The sequence below is a fragment of the Vanessa cardui genome, chromosome 23, assembly GCF_905220365.1.
Source record: "Vanessa cardui chromosome 23, ilVanCard2.1, whole genome shotgun sequence".
Classification (NCBI taxonomy): domain Eukaryota; kingdom Metazoa; phylum Arthropoda; class Insecta; order Lepidoptera; family Nymphalidae; genus Vanessa; species Vanessa cardui.
The window spans coordinates 8344214-8357098 of record NC_061145.1 but is presented as its reverse complement, the minus strand read 5'-3'; the positions used below and the strand labels follow the sequence as shown (position 1 = coordinate 8357098).

The 12885-nt window shown below is 33.2% G+C and overlaps 1 protein-coding gene across 1 annotated transcript in view; it reads right to left on the bottom strand.

The window, feature by feature from the left end:
- Positions 1-3899, bottom strand: part of LOC124539803 (ABC transporter G family member 23-like) — a 75266-nt gene extending 71367 nt beyond the window's left edge. Inside the window, exon 1 of the mRNA XM_047117157.1 lies at positions 3676-3899. The gene's annotated coding sequence lies outside the window, so the exon portion shown is untranslated. The remainder of the gene's footprint in view (positions 1-3675) is intronic.
- Between the last annotated feature and the right edge of the window lie 8986 nt (positions 3900-12885).

The following is a 12885-nucleotide window of genomic DNA, read 5'->3' as shown; positions in this document are numbered from 1 at the left end:
TTGTGCCTGTTTTCGAAAGATATATATTACAATAACATTGATCATTTTGATAGCATCAGTGATAATCATAGTATGTGTCCAAGAAGTAAGGATAAGCTTATAACGCCAAGTTTCGGAAACTCTCTGAAACTCAAAAACTCCGCAAAGTCAATAAATCCTTCTTGGGTCAAGGTATCGGTTACTATACTAAATATCCGCAGATATTTTTAACATTGCATTTCATAAATTCATAATATTCAATACAAAATTATCTAGGTGATAAAACAGCGTGGAGCTGATACTTGTTGTATTCTAGGCAGGATATATGTGTAATTGTATTTAACTAACACAACTTTATATGTTTAAGTTTTGAAAAAGAGTAACTATTGAGTTTCTTGCCAGTTCTTCTCGGCAGAATCTGCATTCCGAGCCGGTGTCAGCTTTTATAATATGGTTTGTAAATGACGATTCAAAAGCACTTGTAAGAGCATACTTGAATAAAATAGGTACATTTCTTATAGAATATATATATATGATTATTGGGCACTACCCAGACAGGCATGCACAGAGCCCTACCAACAAGTAATGTTTAAATAAAGTAAAGTAACAGCCTGTAAATTTCCCACTGCTGGGATAAGGCCTCCTCTCCCTTTGAGGAGAAGGTTTGTTCCAATACGGGTTGGTGGAATACACATGTGGCAGAATTTCTATGAAATTAGACACATGCAGGTTTCCTCGCGATGGTTTCCTTCACCGCCGAACACGAGATGCATTATAAACACAAATTAAGCACGTATATATAGTGGTGCTTGGGTTTGAAGTGGTGATTAAGATGAACACGTTCTAACCATCGGGTTATCTCAGCTGTTGGTTCTCAAATGTTAATATATTAATATAGAATTATCTTCCATTGCTAAGTCCAAACCGCTCGAAAAAATATGTCTTGGTGGCATAAATACTTTAATAAAGTTTGTCTTAGGATGCTTTTTCTACAAATATTTGCCTTGTTATAGGTACTCCTAAGTCGATTGAACTACAATCAACCACTTTGTCCGATGTATGATTTATTTTTGAACATTTAATATAGCTTACCTGGAAGAGACCCTATAAATTATACAGTTTTTATATAAAACCTGACAATTTGTTTTTGCAGCATTTCTTGCATGATTTCTCGCTTCGAGCACTTTTTTGCACGATTTAAGTATACTCGTATGTTAATAGCGTAAGACAGTTTTTGTATCGGCGATTATGGGATGATGGTTGCACTTAAAAATCTATTACGGTCTCATTTTGAACATTTTTGAACAGTCGTACATGAGATGAAACTAACGAATATTCGCGATTGTAATTTATTAAATTGTTACAAATTAATAAATAATTATAATTATTTAATAATGAGAGCTGAGATGGCCCAGTGGGGTAGTAAAGTAGGGGGTAGAACGCGTGCATCTTAACTGATGATTGTGGGTTCAAACCCAGGCAAGCACCACTATATATATGTGCTTAATTTGTGTTTATATTTCATCTGGTGCTCGGCGGTGAAGGAAAACATCGTGAGGAAACCTGCATGTATCTAATTTCATAGAAATTCTGCCACATGTGTATTCCACCAACCCGCATTGCAACAGCGTGGTGGAATATGTTCCAAACCCTTTCCTTAATGGAAGAGGAGGCCTTTTCCCAGCAGTGGGAAATAATAATTATATAAATAATTCAGTTGAGCAAGCGAAAAAAGTTACTGGCCGGTAATACAAAACTAAATATTTGACGTTTTTTTTTCAGTTACAATGAAATTAAATCAAAACAAAAAATGTCATAGGATTTGAAATACCTAAAAAATATTTTAAATAAACGCGAAATTTCGCTATCCACTAGATGTTAAATTATTGTGCTTTGCCAATTTGCTTCCTTTTCTGACGTATAAAATATCAGTGACATTTGTATTGTGAATAATAGTAACCTTTTTTTACGGTGAAGCCAACAAGTAAAATAAATATTACTGAGAAAACGAACGTGGACTAACTGAAACACAAGTTCAGACTTGCTTGTTCTGAAGGCAAAGGAACCATGATAGACAGTATAATAAAAAAATATTTGATATTAATTAAATATTATATATTTTAAATATTATAACTTTCGATATGACAACCCTATTTACACATGAATCGCTATTTAGCTCTTAACTTAATGATTGAAATAAAATTTTACGACTGTATTTATAATAATAATGTTTGTACTTCACTTTTGTCAGTTATAGTCGTTAGTATGTCTGTACGCTGTTATTTAGTACGAAAGGTCATAAGTGATTTGTTTACAAAACATTTGTATTAATATACAACAAATAATCGCCTCCTATTTTTTTTTCAGAATAATGGCAACACCGAATTAAATTCTATTAATTAAAAAAACTAAACCCACAAATGGACGCACAGATAACAATGTTGTATTATGTAATAAGTTTCCCATCGACATAACATGAATAATTTTAAAGATTGAGGTTATCATTATTAATATCATATTCATTAAGATGAATATAATTAATTAACAGTGTTTCATTTATTTGCAATTCGTGTCGATCGAGTTGCGCGAATGCAGTAAAGATTAAAAAAATCATCTCGCGCAATTGCTTTACTTTTTCTTTATTTTTATTGACAAACCGCTATAAATACGATACAGACTAAAAAAAAAAAGATAAAAGCTCTTTGTTCACCAGCCAACGACATTTGCTAACACGATCATTTAAAAAAAAATAATTACAAAGAATTGTGAAACAAATGAACGCTGGTTGAATTTCTCGATCAACACGCAAATATAACCATCGAATCGATATTTTAATTGATTTTTGACGAAGATCATATTTAAATTAAGAATTTTTTCAAATTCGTTTTTCGTGTTCGAAATTCTAATTTATTTTTAAAGTAATATCTGTACGCATTTTTAGAAGCAGTCTTGAATGAAAGGCATTATTCAATTAACAAAAAGAAGCGCTGTTCAAGTTAACCATTGCGGATTTGCAGCCTGGTCAGTTATATTTAAAAAAAAGTAGTCTGTTTGGTTATTTTTCGTAAGTGTATTATATATGTTCAGTATTTGATTGGTCCAAATTTGTAATTTATTGTAATGAATATAATATAAATGGAATCGTTTTAACTTGATATACAGTCGTGTAATGTGCAACGTAATCATTTAATGCTATATTCAAATATCGAATTACGTGTTTAAAATAAAGACAGATGTTTGTTTTTTTTATTAGATTATGTCCTAAGTCTATGCCATTCAGCCTAATCGAATATTATGATTCATCAGTTTATATTTAAATTAAATGTACAGTTATTCTATTTGCACTGACCTTTCTTTCTAAATTGTGCGACTATTTCATAAATTGTCCTCATTATTTTTTGTTACGTTTGTTGTAGCAAATAAAAAATTATTGTTATGTAAGTTATTTTTTTATTTTGCTTAATTGTCGTAAGTATCAATTATTGTTCTTAATAAAATAGTTATCGAATATATATTTATTCAACGTCGCCGTAATGTTGATTTAAGATTTCGTAACGCTATGGATTTTGTTAATAGGTATAATATTTATAATAAAATTACGTAAAAAAATTGCATTGCATACGAATCATTAAAGATTATATGAGAAACGTTTTTTTTAAAAAGGAGAACGTTGCCAGCATGATAAACACAACTCACCAAATTAAAAACGTTTCACCTCCTTTTACTTTTCAACACGCACTGGCACAATAATTAAAAATAAAATAAAACTGTCGTTATTTAAATCACTAGGAATCGAAAATGGAACGATTTTTTTTTTTATTTGAAATTGGCGCGCGCTTTGACAGATGCAATGTTTGTAATAATGGGAGCGACTTGCACGCGACGCGTTCGAATGTTAACTGCCAGATAGCGGTCGAAAGATCGCTCTCTCCAACGCAAATGTAGTCCTAAGAAACCTTGAGAGTCGGCAAACTGTACAGCTTTGTTTTGTGGTCCGCAATAAATGTTTGAGTTAAATTTAACCTCTTGGTTTTAACAAACAAATATTTTTGTTTATTTTTTTTAAATAACATTAAAGGTCCATAAAAATAAAATTAAGAAGGGTTGAGCAAGAATTAAAAAAGTTGTTATTTTTTAAATTAAATGTGTTTCTTTTTGTTAAACTTAACTGCCATCTATAATTAACAGGTAGTGATTTTGGACGTGAGGATATTGAGTATTTTCTTTTTTAAGAAAATGTAACCGCTTTAGGTCCAACAAAGATATTCCAACATTATAATTTTTCTTATTAATAGTTTAAAGTAATAGTATTGCTAGTGTTTCAATAAACATAATATGATAGTGTTAGTTTAGTACTGGACCTTATATATATAATCTCTATCATATTCTTTCTTTTATGGATCTTTATGAATTATGTCATATTATTTTGTGTTTTGTTCAAAATTTTTATGTTGGTCACAAAACTTAGTTAAAGACCTTTTCATCAAACAGTATCTTCATGGACCATTTTAAATGTAACTATGATTTAGTAACTAGATTAATGGTCTGTTATTTTGATTTGCCATAGAGATTATGGAAGCGTGTTCCTGTGTTGTTTGGTATTATGTAAGATTGTTATTTACATTTAAGATGATTTCGTCAAATATTGTCTGTCTTACTTACTCAAGCAATCATTGTAGCAGTTTTAAAGTGACAAATAAATTATTTATTTCATTTAAGTATGAAGTAATATTGATGAGAATCATATATGTAATTAAAATATCTAACCTTATTTTTATATTTTGAATTGTTAAGTCATAATGTCTTTATGTATATTATAATTAAAACTTATTCTAAAAAATAATATCTGTGTATGAGTCTTGAATTCGAAATTGTAAAAAACTGAGGCGAATTCATGTTTATTTCGTGAAGGAATGTCTTATTGTCTTTCGATATGAACAAACACATAAATTTGATACGTGAACTTGGTTCTGTATTTCAAATTAACTTGACATCATCGGAGTTTACGAACTTAGTTCAAAATGATTAAAAGTTTTATTACTTGGTGGGAGGGCTTTGTGTGAGCCCGTCTGGGTAGGTTTGTGTTCCGGTTTGAAGGGTGAGTGAGCCAGAGTAACTACAGGCACAAGGGCCATAACATCTTAGTTCCCAATGTTGGCAGCACATTGACGATGTAAGGAATAGTTAATATTTCTTACAGCGTCATTGTCTATGGGTGATGGTGACCACTTACCATCAGGTGGCCTATATGCTCGTCCGCCAACCTATACTATAAAAAAATATATACATATCATGGGCTGACGTGAAATGAAATCTGACAATAGTAACCTTGTTCACGCCATATTTAAATAAATGTATGAAATATTATTTGCATTTTAATTTTATTTAAGCTATGCAGATTAAATTACATTCTGATAATGTAGGAAGTACAAAAAACCTTTTTACTCCAACAACGCGCCGCTGACCCTCATCGTTGAGCTAAGATGTCCATAGTGTATTTATTTACGCTTACCCTTCAAAACCAAGTGCAGTACAAAATATTATTAATACCCAATATTATTAATAATATTATAAATAAATCGTGAGTATATTCAGTGTGTACTCAGACGACAGCACAGATCCCCACCACCTAGAGAACCGATATACTTAAGTATCAAAGTCTGTATTTCTGTTCTCTTATTTTACACTTGGTCAAATGTCAATTTTAATATTATATGCCACTTTGCTATATTACATTGTCGTTTTAAGAAAAAATAATAATTTTAATTTTGCCAGTTCTATTAGTTCATAATACACGTCTAGGTCGCGGATGACGTCACTCCGAATATGCCTTTCTTTTCTGTTATGATATCCGAGTGGACTGATTACCTTATTAACGAAACGCGCTTATTTTACTGTTTAATATGACTACATTATATTTGTAAGGTAAAAAAATATGTTTCCGAATTATACAAGTAGCGATGACAAAAAAAAGTTTTTATTTTAATTTTATGTAGACTGTACATTTTCTGTCATAAATTAATAAATTTATAGCAATCGTTATTAAAAAGTAACTAATGGGTACCTTTTACCTTACCTCGGTTCTTCTCGATTAGCTAGTTCAAGCTGAAGCATGCTTTACTTTTAATTAATCTTGAATAATAAAGCTCAACAATGTATGCAATGGCCTAACTTACTTTAGTGAAGTCAATTTGAATTCGATTTTCGTATAAATATTACAAAACTACTTGGTGGTAGGGCTTCGTGCAAGTCCGTCTGGGTAGGTACCACCCACTCATCAATTATTCTACCGCCAAACAACAGTACGCAGTATTGTTGTGTTTGTGGTTTGAAGGGTGAGTGAGACAGTGTAACTACAGGCACAAGGGACATAACATCTTAGTTCCCAAGGTTGGTGGCACATTGACGATGTAAGGAATAGTTAATATTTCTTACAGCGTCATTGTCTATGGGTGATGGTGACCACTTAACATCAGGTGGCCCATATGCTCGTCCGCCAACCAATAACATAGAAAAAAAACTGTGCAAAAAACGTAAGTAAATTTTTCTGCGATTCAATGGAAAACGTTCTTGGCATTTTAGCCGCCATTCCACGAACTATAACTAAGGTATAGAGTTTATGGAGGCAGGCAGTATAGAGTTTAAGCTTGGCTCTATGTGTGATAATGTTTTGACAGTGATACGAGCATATCATAGTATGTATCATATGGTAGGTCATCTTGGCAATCAGGCTATATAATATGTCAATATATATCCTGTATATGTTGATGAATAATAGTTTGTATTGAACTAATTTTATAGGAGGATGTTAGAGGTATATATGCATATTCGAACATTTAATGTTACTTCTCATATTACTAAATTGTTTTCATACCTACCGAACTAGATATATATTTCATTGAAGCAACCGTAACTCTCCATTAAACTATTGGAGCAGCGTGGTGAAATATGCTCCTACCTCTAAAGGGAAGCTTTAGCCTAGCAGTGGGAATTTTACAGGTTATACATGTTGTTGATTGAAAAAGGATGAAAGCGGTATATAACTATAAAAACTCGAGAGTGGAAAGAAATCTGTTAATATTCACCTTTGATCTACACTTAAGGTGAAATGGTATCAGGAAATGGCGACCACCTCGACTTACTGTTAATTGCATTATAAATACTTTAAATGCTTTATGACCCAGAGAGTAATTCACTAAGATACTTGAGGTTTCATATCAGCTGTAGAAATACACGATGTTTAAAACTCTATACGATTAGAGATTAATTTAAGGATAGTTCATTGAAATATAACATAGTTTACATTATATATTTAACAAGATGTTTAAGAAATCAACCCTATTTGCTTAGTTAAATAACAAAAATAAATACTTATACTATGTATGTAATTGTGCCATTCCAAAGGTCCCATATGCCGGTCTTCAGCCGAAAGACAAACCTCGCCGTAAATAGACGAATCGGAGATTATACAGGGTGTTATCGACACAATATTAGGAGTTAAGAACGGCAGTCTATAAATTTCCCACTGGGCTAAGGCCTCCTCGCCCTTTGTGGAGAAAGTTAGGAGCATATTCCACCACGCTGCTCCAATGGGGGTTGCTGGATTCACATTTGGCAGGATTTCATTGAAATTAGACACTGCAGGTTTCCTCACGATGTTTTCCTTCGCCACCGAGCTTGACATAAATTATAAACAGATGTACGATGTATGTTGTTAGGGTCGAGATAGCCCAGTGGTTAGAACGCGTGCATCTTAACCAATGATTGCGGGTTCAAACCCAGGCAAACACTGCTGATTCATGTGCTTAATTTGTCTTTATAATTCATCTCGTGCTCAGCGTGAAGAAAAACATCGTGAGGAAACCTGCATGTGACAAATTTCATAGAAATTCAGCCACATGTGTATTCCACCAACCCGCATTGGAACAGCGTGGTGGAATATGTTCCAAACCTTCTCCTCAAAGGGAGAGGAGACCTTAGCCCAGCAGTGGGAATTTACAGGCTGTTGTTGTTGTTTATTGTTGTACGAAATTACTTATATATTTTTTAACATATAATAATACACTGCTTGGCCGGGTTTGAACTTACTATCTTCAATCAAAATGATCAGTTATTTATCTTCGATATCAATAACCTCAGCACTAAACGGCAACTAGACGGCATATTACAAAACCAAACACAGACAAAAAACCGTAAGTCTAGATAAATATTTGTAAGTAACGGACATTAAACCCGTTAGCCCATAACAATATTGAAAGGTCTTACTATTTGTATGTAAAGAGTTTGTAATCTTACTAATATTGTCAATGCAAAAGTTAGGAGGTACGCTTGTAAATCAATCACATCAGGACGACTGAACGGAACTGAAGTCACCATTTATGTCACAGAAATGATAACCATATGTTACGGGAAGTAAAGATTTTAGCTTTCGAAATCCTGCAGTCGTCCATGCTTGCTTGTTTTTGTCCTCGCTGGAAAAACATGTTACATTTTTTCCCACATGTAGTGGATATGTGGAACTCGCCGATGGCCTGGATGGATCACACACATCACATCATCAGCCTGTTGTTGTCCACTGCTAGACATAGGCCTCTCCAAGCGCACGCCACTGTGGTCTTTCTCCGGCTACTCGCATCCATCCTGCCTGCCGCCTTTCGTATATCGTCACTCCACCGTGCCTGAGGACGTCCTACACTACGTTTGCCGAGACGCGGTCTCCACTCTAGAACACGTTTTCCCCAACGGTTGTCGGTTCTACGACAAATATGACCAGCCCACTGCCACTTCAGCTTACTAATCCTGTGGGCTATGTCGATGACTTTGGTTCTTTGACGGATCACCTCATTTGTGATGCGATCCCTCAGAGAATATCCCAGGATTGATAGGACACCGGAATACCCACTAAAAAACCAGACATCCTCTCCGGCTCTACGTAGACGTCACAATATCGATTTCGATAACGTGACTACTTCTTGCGTCAGTTTATTAGACTATACACTAAACTTCCCAAGACGATGTCTATCTACCTCTAAAAAAATTAAAAAAAAAATTCACTATTTTTTTTTTAGTGAATGGACCATAATTATACTTAAAAATCGAATCGAAAATATTATCTGCCGTTCAAACCTTTTGTATCCGATATTAATATTTCCAATTGTTCTTAAGAACCTAAAGTCAATTTATGTAAGGAATAGTTTAAGCTGAATCGGGTACATATCATTACACTGAAAGCAGAACTGGCTCTCAGTATAGCATAAATGATGTTTATGTATTGTTTGATTTTTTAAAATATTATATAGGATAAAACAATGGCGCTGTAAGAAATGTTAATCGTTCCTTACATCGCCAATTCGCCACCAACCTTGAGAATAAGGTGTTATGTCCCTTGTGCCTGTAGTTGCACTGGCTCACTCACGCTTCAAACCGGAACACAACAATACTGAGTACTGTTGATTGACAATAAAATACGTGCTGAATGGGTAGTACCTACCACCAATTATATAATTATACTCATAAGACTATTACATGGATTATTTTGATAATGCAAAAGAGCTACTGAGTTATTTGCCCGTTGAATATAGTTTCTGAACCGAATATCTCTGTATATTAAAATAAACCTTCCATAATAATTAAGAATGCTTGTAAGAGACATGAGTAAAGTACATTTTAATTTTTATCTCGCGCTCAGCGTCACATTTTCCTTCGAAGCAGCGTGGTGGAAAAATTCTTTAACCTCTTATTTGAAATGGAACAGGCTTTAGCTTACCATTGAGTTATTCACAAGCTGTTACCAGATAATAATATACAGTTGTCATTCATCGTGAATCGTCAGTCATTTGTGAATAGATAGGCTTCGTTTATAAAGGTTAACTGTTGAAGTATTTAATGTACAGACACGTTTGTACTGTTTTATTGTCGGTATAAACTTGTGTAACATAAGCGTATAAACAAAGATATACATATATATTGATATTCATTATCTACATTGTTGTATTTTTTTTTAATATTGAAAAACAGTGACTTCTGAGTTTCTTGCCGGTTGTTGTTGGTAGAATCTACTTTCCGAACCGGTGGTAGCTTCACTTAATTGTTAAATGACGATTCAAAAGTGCTTGTAAAAGCCTACTTGAATAAAGTTTATTTTGATTTTTTTTTTATATCCTTTTGTTTCTGTGCAGTTAACTTTTAATTACACTGATTTACTTAAACTGACTTTGAGACTGTAAATATGATTGTGTCTCATACACAGGGCAAGAAGCCGATTAAGTAAGCTATTTAAACACCTACAGCATTATTTTCAAAACAATTATATCAGGAACCGGAAAATATATACATTATCGAAAGTATTTTAGCCTTCAAATAAATAAAAATCTTTTAAAACTTGTTATTTCCTAGATTCGTAAAATATATTTCATAAAACCGCTTAAATAATAATAATACTCCATTAAAGTTTTGTGACTGATATTTCAATATATATAGATATGTTTAGTTGAACGTTGCCGCTCTCTAGATTATTTCTTTTTTGCATAGTAGCATTTAAGCTTTTGTATCTGTATTCTTATATATTAATAACGTCAGCCGATTTTTTTCCCAGTGATTATGGGATAAAAAGATAGGTTGTGGTCTTATTTTGAAAAACTTTAGATATGTAAAAAATTAAAGAGGTTTTTAGGAATTAATTTTAGAGAGGGAAAGTTACTGGCAGGGTAGAGACCGGCGCTATGGTTGTATATAAAAAAAACCGGCCAAGTGCGAGTCGGACTCGCGCACCGAGGGTTCCGTACAAACCTGCAACGTTTACAAAGTTCGTTCATTACGAGAATCGAGTCATAACTATGGTATTTTTATTGCAAAATGAAATTCATAACATTACAATGGGGAAAGATGGAGGAGCATAAATTTAAGACAAAGATCTCTTTATCGTTTAAGTAATCCTTTATTTTATATTAACACATATCATTTATTCATTTTTTCACGGGTTAAAGGCAGTTAGATCTAAGTATTTGATATGAATTTCAACTTGATAGCTCTACGCGTTCATGAGGAAAACAGTAATAAGTTTATATTTATTAAAAAATATATATTTTGTAATGTAACGAAAAATTTAAGGTTTTCGGAATTTTTCATTTATGTGTGCTATAAAACGTTGCTTCATGCCAAATTTCAAGATTCTAGGTCGACTGGAAGTACCCTGTAGGTTTTGATTCCCTTGCGAGTACTTGCGAGTTTCAAAATATGCAGCTTAAATTGCTGTTTCTTTTGATTGCGTTGACATAGAAGTTTGATTTTGTTACAGCTTAAAGGTATTATAGACCTGAGTATTTGGTATGAATTTCAATTTAATACCTCTACGCGTTTATGAGGAAATGGGTAGTAAGTTTAAAATTATTAAAAAATATATATATTATGTGATGTAACTAAAAATTTATGGTTTTCGTAATTTTTCCTTTATGTATGCTATAAGACGTTGCTTCGTACCAAATTTCAAGATTCTGAGTTCACGGGAAGCACCCTGTAGGTTTTGATTCCCTTGCAAGTGTCGAAAATATGCGGCATAAACGGCTGTATCTTTTGATTGCGTTGGCTTAGAAGTTTGATTTTTTAACAGCTTCAAGGGACAGTAGACCTAAGTAATTGATATAAATTTCAGCTTCATACCTCCACGCGTTCCTGAGAAAAAGGGTTTTGACAGACGGACGGACGGACGGACTGCTGTTATTTACAGTAATTAGTGTCCTATGATGGAACCCGAGAATTAATTTTAATGAATAATACGATTTATTTATTTATTTATAATTTAGTCTTAATAATCTTTAATTTTTGAAAATGCAATAATTTCAAGTCAATAAAATTGAAATTTTAATGTGAAATGACTACTCTCATCTATGTTTTATATATGTGACCCTAAAACGCCTCTTTTAACTAAAAAAAAAAACTAAACTTTAAAGGAGAATCAAACATATAATAATTGAAGGAGGACCTTTTAAATTATAATAGTATATATTATAAGTAGGTTAATAGTAGGTTTGGCATAGTATCCTGTATATAAATTAAGTAAGCATTTTTTACGACCTATGAACATTTTCACATACAGACACAAAGAAAGCCTTACATAAGAAGAATCTTCACTTCAGAGTTTAAATATAGACTTTATTACATCCGCCGTAGAGCACATATTTCGGTGAGAGTTAAGAACTTAAGAAGTGATGTGACTATTGGTGTGTTTAATACGAAAATTCCACGTTAAATGTATATTTGTAGGTCTAAATAATTTAAATGTTTTACAACGAGTAGTAGTTTTTATATAAATATGTATATATTATAAATGCGAAAGTAACTCTATCTGTTACTTCTTAAATTGCTGAACCGATGCAGATTAAATTTGCTATTGAAATAGTTTGAGTTCGAGAGATGCATAAAGGCATAAATTACATATATACTTTAATTCAACCATCGAGGGAGTAAAATGGTGTGAGGTTTTGTATACTGTAGGTAAAGTTTTATAAATTTCGCGCGAGTGAAGAGGAGCCGAGATGGCTCAGTGGTTAGAAGGCTTGCATCTTAACCGATGATTACGGGTTCAAACCCAGGCAAGCACCGCTGATTCATGTGCTTAATTTGTCTTTATAATTCATCTCGTGCTCAGCGGTGAAGGAAAACATCGTGAGGAAACCTGCATGTGACAAATTTCACAGAAATTCTGCCACATGTGTATTCCACCAACCCGCATTGGAACAGCGTGGTGGAATATGTTCCGAACCTTCTCCTCAATGGGAGAGGAGGCCTTTAGCCCAGCAGTGGGAATTTACAGGCTGTTGATGTTGTTGTTGATGTTGTACCGCTGCCTGTCCCTATGTATGCTTAGATCTTTGAAATTACAGAACCATTTTTGAAGCGGTTTTTTTA